The 20,669-nt window shown below is 43.5% G+C and overlaps 1 non-coding gene across 1 annotated transcript; it reads right to left on the bottom strand.

Annotated features, from left to right (window-relative positions):
* Positions 1-16,223: 16,223 nt before the first annotated feature.
* Positions 16,224-16,382, bottom strand: LOC120929860. The gene has a single exon (XR_005747528.1). It is a non-coding gene; the product is annotated as a U1 spliceosomal RNA (small nuclear RNA).
* Positions 16,383-20,669: the final 4,287 nt, after the last annotated feature.

The raw sequence follows: 20,669 nt of genomic DNA, 5'->3' as shown, positions 1-20,669 counted from the left end.
GCAGGGCGAAGGAAACAATCCCAGAAAACGAATGAGGGAAGTGGAAGCATAGGAATATTTAACCTGAGTAAGGTAGCGTTGAGCCCGAAAGAGCTCAATGTCCTCAATACGGGTTTAAAATGTGCCCCTAGAAAAACGATGAACAAATTCGATGTGTACATGGACACACAGAAATTCATCAGGACTCTTAATTTAAAGAAATATTTCTTGAGCCACCCTGTAACGTCTTCTATGAATAGTACCATTGTGACAACGAAAGTAGATAGTGGACTTAAGAATAAATCATTATTCAATCCCCAGATTTCCAATAATCATTTTATTGAGGTCTTCAAACAGTTGGTACTCAAAGATATTGAGGAATTACCTCTGAAAAAAGGGGTTAACCCCCGTTACATCAAAGAGGGTATTGAATCTTTGGAGGATAAGAAGGATATTGTGATCCGACCAGCGGACAAAGGGGGAGGGGTGGTAGTCCTGGACAAGGAGTTCTACTGTACCCAATTATCCCATATGTTGAGCGATACCTCCACATATAAAAAACTACCATCAGATCCTACTGAACCTTTTAAGGTACAACTTGATGCGTTGGTAGATTGGGGATATCACATTGGAGCTTTAAGTCTTAAAGAGAAAAAATACTTAGCTCCTTCAGCGTGCAGGATACCGGTGATCTATACTTTGCCGAAGATCCATAAGAATGAAACCATTCCACCTGCTCGTCCAATAGTCAACGGGATTGGATCAGTTACAGCCAGACTGGGAGAATATCTCAATAGGTTTCTTCAATTGAGTGTGCGGACCACCAAGGCATATCTGAAAGATACCACTGACCTGCTACAGTCCCTGGACAAAGTGAGCATCAAGCCTGATATAGACATCTTTTTGGTGACAGCCGACGTGGCGTCACTTTATACTATCATTCAGCATGATGATGCCGCACTGGCATTGAACTGGGCTCTTAGCAGGAGGGATGATTTATCGCACATTCAGAAGAGATTTATGGGACATGTATTAGAATTCTGCATGTCCCATAACTACTTCTGGTTCGATGGCTCTTTCTTTTCCCAGCAGGTTGGCGTGGCTATGGGGGCTAAGTTTGCCCCCAGCCTCGCCAACCTGTTTATGGCTGTGTGGGAGGACAGGCATGTTTTTCATAACCGGAGACCCCAATTATTATTTTATCGGAGGTTTATAGACGATATTTTATTTATATGGGAAGGATCACAACAAGAAGCACTCCAGTTCCTGGGAGAACTCAATAATAATTCCAATAATATTAAACTGGAATACACGATCAGTGGAAATACTGTCAATTTCTTGGATGTGACTATTCAAAGAGAAGGAAATAAATTAAAGACTAAAGTGTATTTTAAAACCACTGATCGGAACAGTTACCTGTCCATTAATAGTGGACACCATCCAGCGTGGATTAAAAATATCCCTAAGGGGCAATTTTTAAGAGTTCGACGCAACTGCTCAGATGTCACTGACTATCTCTCACAAGCACAAATACTCAAGAATAAATTTGTTCAAAAGGGATATGATGAGCCAGCTTTGAATACTATGATTGAAGACATTGCTGTTATCCCTAGAGATAAATGCTTGGAGAAGAAGGCAGAAGAGCCAAACAATAATCAACACCAATGCGGATTCCTGTCTGGGTTTCATGCCCAATATAGGGAGGTAGAGGCCATTTTTAAAAATCACTGGCACATCTTGGGTAAGGACAGACACCTTGCCGAAATTCTTCCGAGTCAACCACGATTCATCTACAGGAGGGCTCCTAATTTCGGTGATAAGGTGGTTCGTAAGATTTTAGATCCCCCAGACCAACAGGCCCTTAGAATAGATCTTAAAGGATTTTTCTCCTGTAGGAAATGCATCTGCTGTAGAACTGTACGAACAAGTAACAGGGGTAAACAACAGGTCATGAGTAGTGATGGGAAGAGTTTTTCTATTAAAGAATTTATTACGTGTAACTCTTCTTACGTAGTATACCTGATCTGGTGCCCCTGTGGGCTACTTTATGTAGGGAGAACCAAGCGGTTATTGCGGATTCGAGTGGCTGAACACCTTGCGAATATTAAGAAAGGCTTCGAGTATCATAATGTGTCAGTCCACTTTAAAGAAAAACATAACCAAGACCCCTCGTTAGCTCAGTTCTGCGGTATTGACTGTGTGTACCCTTCGTGGAGAGGCTCAAATAGGGTGAGAGACCTGTCGCAGCGCGAAACTCAATGGATCTTCCTGTTAAAAAGCCATTTTCCGAGGGGACTAAACATAGAACTGGATGTGAATTGCTTCATTAGCAATGCCTAAATTATGAGCAATAGATTTGAGACATGTGTTTTTACATATATAGGATGATCATGAGCTATGTTTATATAAGGGGGCCAAACAACTGGGCTACCCGTCATGATCAGAGTTTTGCTGAGTACATGCATATGGGGATGATGTAGTACACCCACTTACGTCTAAACCAGAGCATTTATTTGTTTTACTAACGTATATTTATACACATGTCATTTACAGCTCATGGCCCAGTTTATTATCTTTTTCCAGTATTCATTTTAATATAATGTTTTTAAATAATTTTAACATTTTTAAAAATATATGTATTATTTTATATATATTGTTTATTCCTATTAATATCTTTTAACTAATATTTTTATGCATTTTTAATATGGATAACAATATCTGCAACTCTTTTATATACAATTTTTAGAATATCATTTATATTTTGTATATACACTTATTGTCTAGAGATGTGTTTGTAGATTTTAGAGTGCTATATAATATATATTTTATATATGTATACATGTCATTCATAACTATACACACCATTAATTGGCTGGCTCTTGTGCTTAAATAATGAGAGCCAATGTACTCTGTGTTTCTGAATTTATACTGCTATACTCTGTATGCATAGACCTAGAGGTAACTTGTGGTCATAGGGACATCCGAAAAGCTGACAGTCAGCAATATTTGGTTTTCATCCCTCCATTATGGAATACACTGCAGGCAGGTTGAGTGTCATACCCCAGTTTAACCATCGGGGTTAGACATTACATTCGATACTAGGCAGTGGGATGTGGTGTAATACACCGACGTCGCCACTGAGGGCCTCCACCACGTTGGAAGAATTCCAGCTACAGCGTCATGACGATGATGCTGCTCTGATTGGATGAGCGGATCACCTGCATGTTAGCATGGCTGGGAGGAACGTAAGCCCACTCAGCTGTAGCTTGTTAACATCAGAAGGCACGCATCAACACAAGGGGGGAGGGAGGACCCTGGCAACTATATAAAGCGGCACTAGACAGCTGGTAAGTAACCCCATGAAGAAATCATTTCGATGAAACATGTCGGGGAGTGATTACTGAAGTCACAACCGCACACCTTAACTTTCTAAGCTTGAACGTGGAATGGTCTAATCTGCCACCAGCTCAGTTACCTAAGCAGCATCTCCAGTACACCTGCACAAGGGCTGTGAGTAACACTTGGGCTATTCGTTGGTCCGCTGTGACCACTAGTTCACCTGGAGGATATCTTTATTTTTTGTTTTACACCGTGTCAGTTTTTGGATTTATACACTGCTTGTAACAAGAGTTACCTTTGTGAGTGCATTCTTTGGGAGATTTGTAGTGTGTTATTAAAAGTTGTGTTACAGTATCACACTATTGTGCTCTCTTTTTCTTATTTGCATATGGCTGTTATCTTGGAGTTTTCTTTTTGCTTCGGATCTCCATCTGTTTAACTGAATGCTCCACTCTATATGAAAAGAAGGAGTTCTATCAACTAAACTGAGGGGGTCAGTTAACAAGCCTGTGTGCCTAAACACGAAAGTGTCAGGCCATTTGTTGCGGTGAGTTTGCATTTCTGATGGGTGGTGAAAGCACGCAGTCACTGTGGTGTGGTGAAAGCACTTATTGAAGATCGGGAAGGATTTTTTCTTTTCCTTTGTTCTCCATTTATGAACTATTTATATATTTTTTTTTGTTCACTTAGACAGTTCATGGACTTTATTTGCCAACCTGGTATTTTTTGATGCGATTTTTGCACGGATTTTTGGACACTTATATATTGACTCAATTAGAGGGTGGATTATTTATTTATTTTTCACTATGTCACTGTACCAATATTATATTTGTTGATTTACATTTTCACTTATTTTTTTGAGCGCTGTTTAATATCACATTTGGCACTTTATTTATAATAGGTATCACTGTATTTGCATATTAACTATTTTGTATTCATTGTTATTATCGTTACTAAAAACAATTTTTTAACAATTTTTAAACAATCTGTACTACAGATAATGTTTGCTTGTTCTTTTATAAAATGATTCCCTTCCTCTTGACTATTCAGGTCCCCAAAGCACTGGCTTCACTTTCTGTTTTTATGGTGGCTTCTTCCCCTTGCAGGCAGTGGCGTATCTAGGGTATGGCAGCCATGGCAAGTGCCATGGGCGCCATATGAAGGGGGAGATGTTGAGTGGCTGGGCAGCAAGGCACTTACCAGGGTCTGAGGGTCTCTTCTTCCCTCCTCCCGAGCATAGGCAGGATCTCCTTTTCAGCACCTTTGCTAATGGACAATGGCAGCGCTATCCCTGCTGCATTCAGCCACAGCCCTCCCCTGTTCTCCCAGGCTCTCCCATTCCATCTAGTTGGATTGGCAGCTCACAAAGAAGAAGGAGGAACATCAGTTTCTCCCTCTCCTCTGTGAAAATTGAGGCCTTAAGTGATGAAGATGTCATCACTTCCAGTATTGGTTCTGCATTTACCTGGCCTTGGAGAGCAGAGGAGGGATCAGGGGTCTAATAAACCCCAGATTTCTCCATAAAGAGGATATGTCGCTACCCAAGGTATCACAAGGAATGATAAATATCACTAGTTTTGTTAGCTGTTTTTTTTTGTTAAGGTTATCTGAAAGATGGGTTTCAAATGTTTCGACAGGGGCGCAGTTTCAGTGCTTGCCATAGGCGATATTTTCACTAGATACGCCTCTGCTTGAAGGGTTCTATGGACCCCCCCTTATATGTGTGCCCCTAGGAAGGACTACATGCATGTGAGCTGGCTCTATGAGATGGAACATGTAGTCCTGATGAATTAATGTAATGAATGGAACTGACAGTAATAGTGCACGACAGGACAGTTCAGGGAGGCAATGCACAGAAGGGTGCAGAAAATAGGTGCATAATGATATGTTAAAGGTAAAGTGGTACTGAATCCAAAAGTAAACATTTATTATATGGTAGATAATGAATTAAGAGGGGCCTCAACTGAAAACACCATAAAGCAAATGTGTAACACTAGGTTGCTGCTCCTGTAACAGTGGCGCACTGTGAACATGAACTAGAAAATAAAAAAAGGGGGCTACTTCAAAATTTAAAAAGGCTGCAGAGACCCCCGTACTCTACCAAGGTTGGCCCGCTTACAGCGTATATTCATGAGAAGGGTGGCCACCGACTACGGGTGGGAATACCCATACGTGCCTCCAGCCCTCCTGTCCGAGCTTGAAAAGATGAGAGAGGACTGGTACAAGGATGCATTCTGGGAACGTCTGAATGGTCCCAAACTTGCCTGTGACATGGATTATACTTTCATCCAGTTGAATTACAAGTTTGAAGATTGCCTCAGAGACTGGAGCCCTGGCAGGTACATTTCTAGCGATAGAGTGGTGCTTAAATGTCCGGGGAAGGTGGATCGAGTCTTCTCTATTACTACTACTGACCACCGAGGGGACATTATTGTTCTTCCGGATCCAAGATACTACAAGTAGGCCCCATGCCTGTGTTTTCACTCTCACTTGCTGCTTTAATGAAGTTACAGACAAGAGTTGTTTTCCCTTTCCGGTTTTCGTTTTCATTCCACCGGATCCACACTTTACTGTTTGTGCAGAACTTCCGGGGGTTTGATCAGTTAGATAGGGATAGGATCTTGCCGGCTTCTTCACAGCACCTGGAAAAAGAAAGAAGGGAGAGAAACAGTTTTTATTTTATCTCCCTTCTCCTGCTGATCGATCTGAGTGAGCGGTGGACTGCCCTATCCTGGTAGTACCAGCGCGCCGACCACTGGGGGCAGTGTTCTGCAACATCTACCAGCGCAAAGAACTGTTGTACCTAACCATGTTTTTCCTTTAGCTTTGCAGCACAAAAAAAAAATGCATAAATATGATTACTCTTGGTTTATATATCTCAACACTTACTGTTGTCTCCCTGGGAGGAAGGGAAATTTCATCCTCTGACAAAAGGGTGCAGTTTCAATGCCAAGCTTGGTGACTCTTTGTATATAGTTGTTTGAATGTGTCTCCCTGGGAGGAAAGGGGATTTTCGCCTTAGGTTGGCAGAGATGCAACTCCCGTTCATCCCTTGGGGATAAAAAAAAACGTATATTTGTACATATTTTTTTTTTTTGGTTTCTTCCAATTTTATTCTGCAGGTGGCTCGACCAGCTATCAACAACTGTCGGAGAATGGGGCAGTATAGATAGTCAGGATTGTGGAAATTTCTATGTATCACTGTATATAGATGTTTATATAACAATGTTTTAAAAAGTTTGTATTTTTCTATTCTCTTCCTTCCACTGTCCTTTTCTATGTTTGAGCAGATTCAGGTAGGGTATTCAGGATTGAATGCCCTCTTTTGGGACACTGGGGCCAGTATCTATTCAGGTAAAGGGAGTGTGTAGAGCCCATGTACTTTATAGTACTGGTGCTAGTCAAATTTAAGTGTAGATCAGAGTATACAGGCATACCCCACTTTTAAGTACACAATGGGGTTTATTTACTAAAGCTCGAAAGCGCAAAATCAGGCTCACTTCTGCATGGAAACCAATGAGCTTCTAACCCCAGCTTGTTCAATTAAGCTTTGGTAATAAAACCTGGAAGCTCATTGGTTTTTATGCAGAATTGAGCCTGATTTTGCGCTTTTCAGCTTTAGTAAATAAACTCCATTGTGTACTTAAAAGTGGGGTATGCCTGTAGTTAGACTCTGATCCTGATTGTTAGGTGTGAGAATAGGGCCTCTGTCTCAGCTTGACTGTGCTGTGGGTCATTCTGCTGTATTGGGGTGTTCTTCCAACCCCGGTGCTGCAGGTGGCAGCAGTGGAGTCAAGGTTTGGGTGCTCTTCCCAGCAGTCAATCACGAGGGTTTGTCCTCACTGTGCATGCTGGGGAGGGGTATTTATAGGGCAGACGCCATTGTTTCTGGGTCTTCTTCATCCAGTGTGGCACCCATCTTTAGGGTGTCCACATCACGGCGCCCCAGCGCTACGGCTTACCTGGCCGGGGCGTGCGTGCTACACGGTGTTCCTGGTTCCAGGGCCATGTTGGTCCGGAACTTCTGAACCAGCGATGGGGATGCAGTGAGCGACTGGGTTCCCTCTTTTGAAGATCCCAGGCTGTGTTGCTGTTCGGTGGGGAGTCGGTCTGAGGAGCGCCATTGAGAGGCTGGCGGTCCAATGGGGCTTAGACAAAACCACCAGGGATCACAGGTAGCCGGACACTGCAGGACTGATCACCTGTCAGTCAGTACCTGGGTGACAAGTTGAAGGAGATCCAGACATAACTCAACTAGGAAGAATTCCAAGAATTTCACCCAGAGGAGACCTGTGGCAGCGGTATCTTCTGAGGCTCTTTGAAAGGGGTCTGTGGCAGAGACTTTCTCCCAAGTTCAAGTTCACCAAAGAGGGTCTGTGGCAGAGACTTATTCCTATAATTGTCTGAGTGATACTCCGGCTGGCAGGTCAGTGAGAGAGGCTTGTCCGGGTACGCTGAGCCCACTCCGGCGGGAGTGGCGCAGAGAAGTGTTACGTTTGGGAGCAGGACTGTTTCCTATCATTACGCCTGAGTCTGCAATTCTTCCTCCTTTCAACTTTACTTTCCTCACCACAAGTTTTATTGTTTTTACCCGACTGGGTAATAAAGAGCACAGCAAAAGAGCACCTGTCGTGGACATTCCTTTACTTCTGTTTATGCACATACGCATCACTCGCCCCTAGAGAATTCGGAGGAGCCACGAGGTAACACGCCGCCCAAAAAATCCAGCAGCTCCAATGGGGGTAATTCTACAATAAAAATACATAATTCACTGTCCATAGAAATATGAAACAATATCCTGCAGTCCCCCACAAGACATGAATTCCAATCCAATTGAATGTGAAAGATAAGTACAACAAATTAATGTTACAACACCAATGATCCTCCACCACAGTGATGTGTGCCACTTCCTCTCCCTTAAGAAAAAAGCTCACTAAATGCTGTTACCATTCACTTTCTTCTCTGGCAAAAATCGCTTAAGTGTTAAATTGAAGAGCTCCTAATGGACACCAGACTCCATCAAGAAGACTTCACACTCCACATGTAGGGATAAAAGTGAAGACAGAGCTTCCAATAGTGTAAAATGACTTAAGGTAGCTAGTTTATTAAAAAAGTATTGCACGTACATTAAATACAACTCAAACAAACCTTCATATTATCAATTCAAATTTTGCCGTGTGACATTGTGCTGCAATGTCATCGCTCCTTCACTCGCATGCCCCGAGTCACCGTCCCGGCATCAGAGTAAAGTTGCTGTGTAGCCACATCCCGATACGTTTCGTCATTTCCGAATTCTTCAAACATTTATTATATTGCAGCTTTCCAATTATTAGGTGTGATGGCTGTATTCGTTTTCTTTTTTTAATCTTTCTTTCGTTGTTTTTCAAAAAAACAAGCTCTCCTATAAAAGTAGCAGTTAGAGAGTTGAGACAAACCATATACACTGACAGGGGTGTTTACAATGGGCTTTTTTAAATGTATTCCTAGTTATTCATGTGCAACTTTTACAACTTTTACTTTTACTATTACAAAGTTTAAAAAAAAAATTTGTAGCTGCTTATAAAGTATTAGCTGTAGTGTTTGTCAGTGTATTTAAATCTTTTAATCTGTCTAACACTCCCATCCCTCCAGACTGTCAATGTTGTTGTCTGCTTTGTGCCCTGTGCTACTTCATACAGAGTGGGGGCACTCTGGAGGAATGTTACTGGCCAGATCACCAGGTGAAAACAGATGAAAAAAAAAAGCCTAAAATAGAAAATCAATGCTGCCACCACATCTAATGATTGGTACAGTTCCTTGCAAAAGTATAAACCCCCTTGGTATTTTTCGTATTTTGTTGCCTCACAACCTGGAATTAACATGGATTGTTTGAGGATTTGCATTGTTTCATTTACAGAACAATGCCCACAACTTTGAAGATTTTATTTTTTAGTTGTGAAGCAAACAAAAATAGGACAAAATAACAGAAAAAGTGCATAACTATTCACCTCCCAAAAGTCAATACTTTGTAGAGCCACCTTTTGCGGCTTTCACAGCTCCAAGTCGCTTTGGATAAATCTCTATGAGCTTGCCACATCTTACCACTGGGATTTTTGCCCATTCCTCCCTGCAAAAATGCTCCAGCTCCTTCAAGTTGGATGGTTTGCGCTTGTGATACTGTAAATCATGTATGATTCAATGTCAGTTTAACATGGAAAGGGACAACCAACGCGTTTTAAATGTATCTTCATTAGGGATGTTTATCACCATCAAAAAACTTGACTGTACCAATGCTTAAGAGTCTACCAATGAACCTCTTACTCACAGGAAGTCACAAGATACCCACCAAATGAGACCGCAAAAAAACCCAGAAAACCTGAATTTGGCATATATCTCTGTAACGGAATGACCTGTGACACCCAGAGACTTTTGAGGGATGGGGGATACTCCTGTGCCAGCGGCCCTAAGAACTCTTGGGTCTAAGTTCACCCTGTGCCCCTTTTGGGCATAGGGTGGCTAATCATAATTCATGTATTACATGAGATGGGACATTAATAATAGTTCATATTGCAGGATTTTGAGATACTGCAAGATGTTGATTAATTGTGAGCCAACCAGTCAATAATGACTCATTCTATGATTAGCCCTGACTAGTGACATGTTAATTGGGTCTGGAAGACATTTCATTGTCCTTGTGTAAAGGTGTTAATCCAGGTCTGCTCCCAGACCTCTAATTATGTATGCTAAATACTGTTTATGTGTGGAATGTACTTGTCGGAGACAGAACGTCTGCCTAACCATGTGGATTCAAGAGATCATTGTGTGATGGTGTTTTGTTTGAGTTCTGTTAATGAAAGAATGTTTAGTAATTAGCTCAAAGAATGTGATTGAAGCCCCACGGTGTGATGTGTGGGTGGGGAGTTGATTGTTCATTTAATGCCTTGTACTGTATATAAGACTGAAAGAAACCATTAAAGTGTCATTACATTTGGAACAAGTACAGAGCTGCGTGTCTCGTCTTGATTCTGGGGAATTGATATGGATCGGGTCCTGTTGGTTGGAGTGTCGATAAGCTGTCGCGGACCGTTTTCATCGGACATGTCTGCTGGGAGCTTTTGGTCTGATGTGTGTACACACCATCAGACCAAAATCCCAGCGGACAGAGAACGCAGTGACGTAGAAGACACCGACATTCTCTAACACGGAAGGTCAATGCTTCCACGCATGCGTGGGATTTCGGCCCGCTGGTTATACGTCATAACCAGCGGACATGTCCGATGAGTTGTACTAACCATCGGACATGTCCGACGGACAGGTTTCCAGCGGACAAGATTCTTAGCAAACCTGTCCGCTAGGCCATACACACGATCGGACATGTCCGCGGAAACTGGTCCGCAGACCAGTTTCAGTGGACATGTTCGGTCGTGTGTACGAGGCCTAACAGTTAGAGAGACCACTAAACTATTCACAAGATGGTACTATACACCTACAAAATTGCAGGCCATGTTTCCTACAACACCAAATACATGCTTTAGAGGTTGCAACTCAATAGGCTTTTTCTCACATATTTTTGGGAAATGTGAACATACATCTAGACAGTGGAAGCAATTGGAAAAGTTTGCTTCATTTATTTCAGGTTTCCAAAGTCAACTCCCGATCCCTATTTGCATTCTATTCACAAAAATGTATGGTATGTCCACACCTCACTTGAGAGTTATGCCCCATACACACGATCGGAATTTCCGATGGAAAAAGTTTGATGGACTTTTTCCATCGGATTTTCCAATCATGTGTAGCTCCATCTGTGTTATTTCATCGAAAATTCCAATGGATTCCATTGGACTTTAGATATAGAACATGTTCTATATTTTTCCGTTGGAATTGCGATGTGATTTGGCCGGGCAAGAGCCCGATCGTGTGTACGCGGCATTATACATACGATTTGTGTCACCACTGGCTTATAGCTTATCATTGAAAATTCACATCTGTCCCTTTAGATCAACTGAAAACTAGGACCAATACTATAAATCTTATGGAAAAGATATTTCATATACTGTTTAACACAATGCAATGCTATAAGAAAAAATGGGATCCCTGGTTCATTCATGACGATGATTTATTTTATTTGGCGGTCCACTAAAAGGCACACATGTTATGCCTCCAAAAATCCATCTGTTAAATGTATTGTATGTCACCAAAAATGCCTTGTTATTACTTTTATTCTATAATTTTTTATAATGGTCTTTTCTTGATGTAATAGATATACCAAAATAACTTCTATATACATTTTATATTATTCTCATTTACAATTTGATATGATGTAAAAATTATTCTTCATTCTATATGATTTCTCATTTTTGTACCACAATTTTATACCAAATAAAAAAGTTTGTAAACCAAAAAAAAAAAAAAAATAGAAAACAACTTGGGCCAGATGGACACAAGATAAAGTTATCCCTGAAAGCACACTGGTTGACAATGAAAGGTCTCCCACAATGGTTCAGCACTAGCCTGTTCAAAAAATAGGTGTAGTGTCTCCCTCCATGTCCTGGAGGAGTCCAGAAGACTCTTAAGCATTGATACAGTTATGTTGTTTAGTGGCGATAAACATCCCTAATGAAGATACGTTTCAACCGCGTTGGATGTCCCTTTCCATGTTAAACTGTCATTGAATCATACATGATTTACAGTGTCATATGGTATTGGGTATCACCACCATTGAAAAATAATGTTGTGCTACAGTGTTGTATGATCTATTGATGTTTTTAACATATTGGAGCCTCATGGAGATTTTCTTTCTTTTTTTTTTAAACTGTCAACAAGAATAACATTTATATTTACATATAATAAATGTAGTAGCTTGGTTGCTGTACAAAAATCCTAAAAAAAAGAGGAATTTCAGTTTTTGGGATTTTTGAACAGGATGATGGGAATCCTTGCCCAAAACTGAGTGAAGATATTTCTAATAGCGTATGGTACGCAACCTCTCTGGATACCTGCCTGTTGGGAAAAAGATGGCCAGGTTGCATTCTTTCCCTCTCTACAGACACTGAGGCCCCGTACACACGACCGGTTTTCTCGTCAGAATTCAGCCAGAAACTCGATGGGAGACGTATTCTGCCGAGAAAACCGGGTTGTGTGTACACTTTTCGCCGAGGAAACCGACGAGGATCTCGTCGGGCCAAATAGAGAACATGTTCTCTATTTCCTCGTTAGTCAATGGCGGTGCGTCCATAAAGGGTGCAGGAGCGCTGTCCCCTCTCTCCTGCACTGCTCTATCACCAATAGATAGATTCATGCATTGCATGAATCTATCTATTGTCGCCTATAAGGTGTCCAATCATAGCAGAGGACAGGAGAAGAAATTGAGGACTTGTTGCATGGAGTACAGCGCAGAGACAGGTAAGTGCCGGGCAGGGGGCACACTGGCAGCATTTGATGGGGCACAATAGCGGCAATTGATGGGGCACACTGGCGGCAATTGGTGGTGCACACTGGCGGCAATTGATGGGGCACACTGGCGGCAATTGATGGGGCACACTGGCAGCAATTGATGGGGCACACTGGCAGCAATTGATGGGTACAGTTGCTGCATTTGATGGCACATGGCGGTAGTTTATGGATACAGTAGCTGCGTTTGATGGGCGCAGTGGCTGCGCTTGATGGGCATAGTGGCTGCACTTGTTTTTTTTTTTCTGTTTGTTTGCGCCACCCCAAAAATTTGGAGCACTGCTCTGTGTTGTATAGAACTAGGTGATACTCCTGCGCTGTGTAGGATAAATGGGAAAAGGAGGGAGGTGATGGGGGGCCAGGGAATGGGTGTGGGCACTGCAGCAAACAAAGAAAAAATCTGTCCAATACAGACAGTGAATAGTGATTAAAAAGTGTATATGTCTGCGCTGTGAATTAAACTAGTGTTATAAGTGAGCAAAAGGAAGGGGAGGGGGGGAGGGGTGAAGTAGTGTGAACTTGGGAAGTGAAAAACTATGCAGACAGAAAATGGAAGGGACCTATGTGACAATCTATAAGTACAGTCCTAACTGGACCGTATTAAAAATCCATGGTGAAAATGCTTCGGTGAAAAAACCATATAAGTGATGAAGATAAAAATATATGAAATATATATGATATGCAAAAAGTCCCGGATTAGTCCAAGTAAATACAAAACAGTTCCAGGTGAAATTAATGGAGTAAGTGGATGGTTGAAAGTGAAAACAAAATCCAAATGCACGTGGGTGGAAAATGTGCAGTTTGATCAAATCCACAACAGCATGCAGCCCACACCATAAGTGATCTTGTCAGCTTACCTCCCAGCTGTCACTTAAAGCCAAAGATAATTACCAATACTCCAAATTCCTGTTAGATGGCTGTCACTCTGTGTACTCATCGGTGATTGGTCATACATAAGGGAGAAAAAATATGAGGTGTAACCTGGTTCTTCTATCACATATGAGGAAAAGGGGTGTAGCCAAGGTGGGTAAGTATACACTTACACTACTTACACAACGTGTAAGAAAAGGGAGCCTATCTCCACGAGCGCCGAGCTCGTCTCTCTGACTTCTCTCCGTCTCAGCTCCAATCCCTCAGTGTCCTCCAATGAAGTCACGTGATGTGACGAACACGCGTCGGGACACCAGAGCACCAATCAGGAGCAGCACCAGAAGGACGGCAGACGAGCGCGGCGCTCGTGGATTTGCGATCGTTCCATCACTGCTCCATGTGAGTTTTTTACCGCACCTTTGTGTTTCCATATACTTTTGTTGTACCATTCACGCGATGTGCCCCCCCTCTCTCACTTCTCCCTACCCCGGTTTCTTCCATCTTACCACGAGCAATCGGCTTGGAGGACACTGAGGGATTGGAGCTGAGACGGAGAGAAGTCAGAGAGACGAGCTCGGCGCTCGTGGAGATAGGCTCCCTTTTCTTACACGTTGTGTAAGTAGTGTAAGTGTATACTTACCCACCTTGGCTACACCCCTTTTCCTCATATGTGATAGAAGAACCAGGTTACACCTCATATTTTTTCTCCCTTATGTATGACCAATCACCGATGAGTACACAGAGTGACAGCCATCTAACAGGAATTTGGAGTATTGGTAATTATCTTTGGCTTTAAGTGACAGCTGGGAGGTAAGCTGACAAGATCACTTATGGTGTGGGCTGCATGCTGTTGTGGATTTGATCAAACTGCACATTTTCCACCCACGTGCATTTGGATTTTGTTTTCACTTTCAACCATCCACTTACTCCATTAATTTCACCTGGAACTGTTTTGTATTTACTTGGACTAATCCGGGACTTTTTGCATATCATATATATTTCATATATTTTTATCTTCATCACTTATATGGTTTTTTCACCGAAGCATTTTCACCATGGATTTTTAATACGGTCCAGTTAGGACTGTACTTATAGATTGTCACATAGGTCCCTTCCATTTTCTGTCTGCATAGTTTTTCACTTCCCAAGTTCACACTACTTCACCCCTCCCCCCCTCCCCTTCCTTTTGCTCACTTATAACACTAGTTTAATTCACAGCGCAGACATATACACTTTTTAATCACTGCTCTGTGTTATTTTAATACAAGTTATTTCACGGCCCTGGGACTGAGTGTGTTATTCCACTGCACCGTGCTGCACCCCTCCTATAGGCTAGTGTCATTTTTGTTCAATCATCACCCAAGGTCAGCATTTACTTCCTAGACAGAGATACTGAACCAGGAATTATAGAATCATAAAAATATGGGGTCCATAAAAAATTATGTTCTTGGCTTATAAAAATCAGCCCCCTGCTACCACTTCTTAACTTGTGACTGTCCAGCAAGTTTCAATGTTTTTTTTTTTTTTTTGAAAAGCCTATGGCGTGTGAACACACCCAAAAAACTCCACCCGGTGCAGAAAAAATGTGCACACACATAAAGAGTGTTCACAAAAACGTGCAGACGGGTGCAACGTCAAGTGGTCCTCCTGTGAAGAGGGACCCAAACCCTGATCCCCCGGGGCGTTAGGCTCCAGACGGGGACTGAGGTACTGTGGTCCGAGCAACCGAAGCCGACACGGACCCAACTTCCTCGGAGGGACTGCCGAAACAGAACCCTCCCAGTACTAGGTGGGGCTCCCCCGAAGGGAGACCCCATGAGAGCAGGCGAACTAAGCCAGAAGGCCATGTCCACCCACTCCCAAGACGTTCAGGGCTGGCCCGAGGACCCGCACCCTACTAATCACACAGTGAGACAAAACGTGCACAACAAAAAAAAGACAAAAAAGTGACAAACACAGGCTTAAATAAAATAAAGTGGGGGAAGGGATAGTGGAGAGGAGAGTGAAAGAAGTGGCCATTGTGGTAAAACAATGACCAGGCCCTCCGGCCAGGAATAAAAAATTCCTCCGGTCCTAGCCAAAAGGCCCGGCCCAGGAGGCAGGTGCTAAAAAAAGCGTGTATCTGGTGCAGTGACCGTGGTATCCTTCAATCAATGTGTCCCTCACACACAGTGATCTTCAGATACCCCTGGACTGCCACTCCAGGGGCACATGCACCATAGGCTTTTCGTTCCATATCCGACCCCCCGACCGGCCAGTGCAGCCCTCCACCCCTGCCAGCCAACCCGGCGGATTTGCACAGTCCTGCCCCGTCATATCCCAGGGCATTACCAGCTCCTCCAACCGGATCGCTGACAGAGATAGCACTTACACCAGCCAGCCAGAAGGCCAGACTAGAACTCGGCAAAAAGACCAAGACCAAGCACAGCACCCATCCTCACCAGGAGCCCCCTTCCAGATGGCTCAGACTCAACCATGGGCCGGCCCCCAGTATTCTGTCGGGCAGCACAGCGTAGTCCCTGCTGAAACCATCCTTCCAGGTGCAATGACGTCATTGGATTGCATCCACCCTCCCCATGTAGGAGGTGCTTCAGCGCTCCGCTGACAACTGATGAGGACAGATACCACACCCAGTCCTAGCCAAAAGGCCGAGAAGCGGCAGGGAAGACAACCACGATCAGCACGGCCTAGAGTGTGCAATAGCCGTGCCTCGTCCTGGGAGAACCACCTTCATGATCATGGTGTCTCCCCTGCCAGGTAAGTAAGTTTCAATGTTACAACATTCCCAGTGAGGGATGACTGGGAGGAGAGTTCCATCACTTCCTGTCTGGTAAAGCATTCCATACTGTGCACTTCTATGGACCACATCAGTGAGAACTCTGTATCCTTGGTCACAGTTTGCTGAAAACAATTTTCCTTCCGCTGCCAGGATTTTATATTGTACATTATGAAGAATATAGCAGGAGAGAGACTCCATTGCTACGTTTGGTGAGATGAGAACTTCTAATTGGATCATGCTGAAACTAGTCCCTAAGAAGTCCTAGGAACAACAAGTGGTTTAACCACTACGTTATCTGTGGACTCAGCCTTTCAGGACAAAAAAACATATGGGTTCTAATGTGTGCACAGCTTGGGTGCACTCATAGTATACTGTATATAATCATGTAGGAAAATCTGAGTCATCGCTGTAAGTGTCAGTGTAAACATTGTTAAAGATCTGTTGTTACCACATGCCATTTTGTGTGAAGGTTGTTAAGTTATGAAACATTTGAAGTGGGAGCATTTTGGTTTTGCTGACTAAAATCTGGAGCTAGAGTGAAGATAAAAGTTACAAGGGAGTTTTTTTTTTCAGGGGTGCAGATTAAGAAAACAAGAGTGTGGGTGTTAGTAAAAACAACATTTCATTATGACCCCTCTTAATATTACTATAACTTTTTCACATTTGACATCTTTTAACTTTGCTTTGCTTTACTAATTTATATTTCAACAAATGCATATAGCATTGTTTGCTTTTTAGTTATAATCATGCTGCCATCTTGATTCTATTTTGTTATTCTGTGAAGCGCTACCCCCGCAGGAACCACTGGTGAAATGGGTTTCCCCGCCCTGCACAACCAGGCACTCAGAATTTTCACGGCACACGTGAGTCAGGTAAGAGTCCAGCAACTTTTTTTGTTTATTAGGGGTATTCAGCTGGATGGGGATAGGGATATTATGGCATGCCCACTTGACTTTTCAGCAAAAGAAACTCTTCAGGGACACAACTATATACAGTCTAAATATATACCCCTCTTCTGCCTCCTGCACAAATCTTGCTTGCATAACTTTCAGGACCAGCTAGAACACTGTTCGGGGGATCTGACAAGGCACATAGCCAGATCCAGTAGAAGCTCTTTACAGGCAGGGACCGCGGGCCCCTTTGGTGGCAAGTTTACCCTCCTGAGGCTACTGGTCCTAGCTCCACCTCTTCAGGCATTGCCAGCCATCCTGGCTGCAGCTGCCCCTTTCACTAGCTCTCCTGGCTAATCTTCAGCCATCCCAGACTGCCACTTCTCAGTCCTCTCAGTCCTCCCCGACTGTCTCACTTACCAGCCACCCGGGTGTCTTCTCCCTGAAGATCTGCTGCACATGCTCACTCACTCCTGCTGTCCTCACTCCTGCTCCCATGCCCCTGGATAGGACGACCCTGCATGTTGTAAGAGGATCCCTCCTGCACCTGAGCTCCAGGTCCGAGGTCAACCCCCAGATGGTTACCCTCAAGGGCCTCCGACAGCCTCCTCAGCACTCTATCTACAGCCTCCACCTGAACTCCACTGCCCCTTCTGGCCTGACTCTGAGTATTTAAGAGGTCCCACCCTCTGCCAGCCCATTTGGCCGGGGATTGGTTGGGACCCTCATCAATACTCCATGCAGCTCTTCCCAACCTCCCTCCAATTCTTCTGAAAGTTTCTGCAATTTTTGAGCAAGTGGGGAGGAGATATCAGAGATTCCACCTGATGAGTAATTCCAGCCTCCCTGGATCATTCACCCTGACTCAGATTCAAAACACACAGGCTTGGCTGCAAGCCAAGCCAAACAATGTGCCTACACGACAGAAAAAAGACTATCACGCCAGCACACTAAGCTAGAGGGTGATACTGTACATATGTATTGACAAAACCCTTAGTTTTGGATAGAGTGGGAAAGGCTTGAAGCCCCTGACTGGTAATTTTTATTTATTTTTTTGCTGTCTGTTTCCACTAGAAAAATGTCCCTTCACTTCCTGTCCCAAAGACTCAATGGAAAAAAGTGAGGAAAGTACCACCCTTAGACAGTTGTCTCTGGAACAGCAGTCCCCATTGAGAGAGTTCCACTTACCTCTAAGATTGTAGATTTTCCCTCTCTTTCTTTCCCGGTGACAATGGTCACCAGGACAAATAGAGGATTGAATTCCTCCATGGTGACATAGAAAGCCTTAAAGGGTCACTAAAGGAAAACATTTTTTTTGCTGAAATGACTGTTTATTGGGTATAGAGACATAAAAGTTAACTGATTGCTTTTAAAAATTGAATTTAATCTATCATATAATGTGCCTCTAGTTTCACTTTTCGATGTTAAAGGACATACATGAAGTTCCGGGTGAGAGGTGAGTCGGGAAGACTCACAGAACAAAAACAAACAAATCCAGGGCAGTGTTTTGTTTTTAAAATGAATCTGATTGGTTCTGAGGAGATTTAGACACACTGTAATGACAGCTTAGACCACCGTGAAAATCTCCCAGTATGATGGTTATAAGGAAACAGGCAACCAGGAAGTGTGGAGATCACAGCAGAATTACAGCTACTTCAAAGCAAAAACGAACAATGAGGACATGAAACCAGTACTGCAGTAAGGTAAAGGAAGCTATTTAGCTAAAAAAAAAAATTCCTTTAGTGACCCTTTAAAGACTTGACAGAGGGTCTAAGCCTTTCCTGGCTCTATTCAAAACTGAAAGGTTTTACCGATACAGTCCAATGTAGTAATTCTTAAATAGGGTTCTGTGGAATCCTGGTGTTCCTCCAGGGATGGCTACAGTTTCCTTGAGCTATGGCTTACTGACTTCTCATCTTGGTGGTGCCTGCAAAGTTCTAAGTCCAACACCATTTGGCAGAGCTAGTGGCATTACTGCAAGGGTGTCATGCTGGCCATCCCTGTAAGGGGAATATTTTTCCCACTTACCACCATCAACTTAAGGTATATTTTCCCAATGACCCTCAATAGACTACTCTTACCAGGGCTTTGATTGTGTTGCCTTTGATTGTAGTTAATGCAAACTGAGGGAAGTGTCTATTAAGAAATATACAGTATAAAATGTAGTACACCCATAAAGCACAAAATACACCAAGCGTTAGGTGGCTGATGAGACACATAGTTTTTGCCTTTGATATTTTTTTATGAATAAACCTGTCACGTACTTTGTGGCAGAGCCTGACATGTAAAGGGAGGCCTCTCATACAGCCCTGGCTCTGAGACCACTGATGTTGCGGCAGTGATTGCAAGTGCACGGCGAGGCATTAGTGCCTGTAAGATTTCCATCACCCGCGCAGAAGGTAGCAGGTGCGTCGCCAGAGATGGTTCATATCGCTGGAACAGAAAATGGAAGCAAAGCCAGCAGACTCCAGATTGGGCAGACAGCAGGTGACAGGTGCTTGACAGACAGCTGGCAGGTAGCAGGTGTGGAAGAACTGGTCACACTCAGCAGTTGAAGGCAGTGGCAGCCCCGTCAATAGGGGCAGTTAGTCATCATAAAAAATATTCTAAAAAATCCCCCCCCCCCAAAGTTAGTCATCATAAAAAATATTTAAAAAAAGGCCCCCCCCCCCCCAAAGTTAGTCATCATAAAAAAATATTTAAAAAAGTTCCTTTAAGTGTGTGCGGGGCCCTGGATACACAGGTGTCTATGGGAAGCATAATGGTTTTGACATCACATGATTGTGACTGAGAAGCTTTATTGGCTTCCTTTAGAGTGTCCTCAGGGCGCAGAGTGATAAACCTCAATCACTCCCCCTGTTGAATTCAGCTTAGTTTGACGGTTTATGATTGGCAGTTCATAGGATGTAGGGCGGTGCTTTGAGCGGAACCATGTCACTTCCAGTTTCTCGAGTCCACTCGTCGAGGTCCCACAGTGGAACGCAAGCCCAAAGCCTCTGAGTCATCCGGCCGGAGATGTCAATAACCTGACCCTGCCCACCCACATTGTGCAGTTGGCTCCTCCCACCGGCTGTCACTCACCTTTCTGTGTCACTCTCTCCGGGAGTAGCTGGCCCCTCCCAACGGCTGTTAATCCTCGCTCCTGCCGCGCCTCTTCTCTGAGCTTGGCGCTGATTGGCTGGGTCGGGTCACATGGGTCTCCACGCTGACTGTCTGAAGTTGAAGGAGGGCGGAGCATCCCGAGGGAAGCAGGTGGGAGCAGTAGTGGCCAGTCGTGCTGTCCCTGACTCCTTGTATGTTTCTGCTACTGCACTGCATCTTGCAAAAAAGGGGGTTCGACAGACTGGGGGGGGGGAAGATGGGTGATTTGTTTGCCCCTCAAA

This window comes from Rana temporaria, chromosome 2 (assembly GCF_905171775.1).
Source record: "Rana temporaria chromosome 2, aRanTem1.1, whole genome shotgun sequence".
NCBI classification, from domain to species: Eukaryota; Metazoa; Chordata; class Amphibia; order Anura; family Ranidae; genus Rana; species Rana temporaria.
This window is presented reverse-complemented; position numbering and strand designations above follow the sequence as displayed.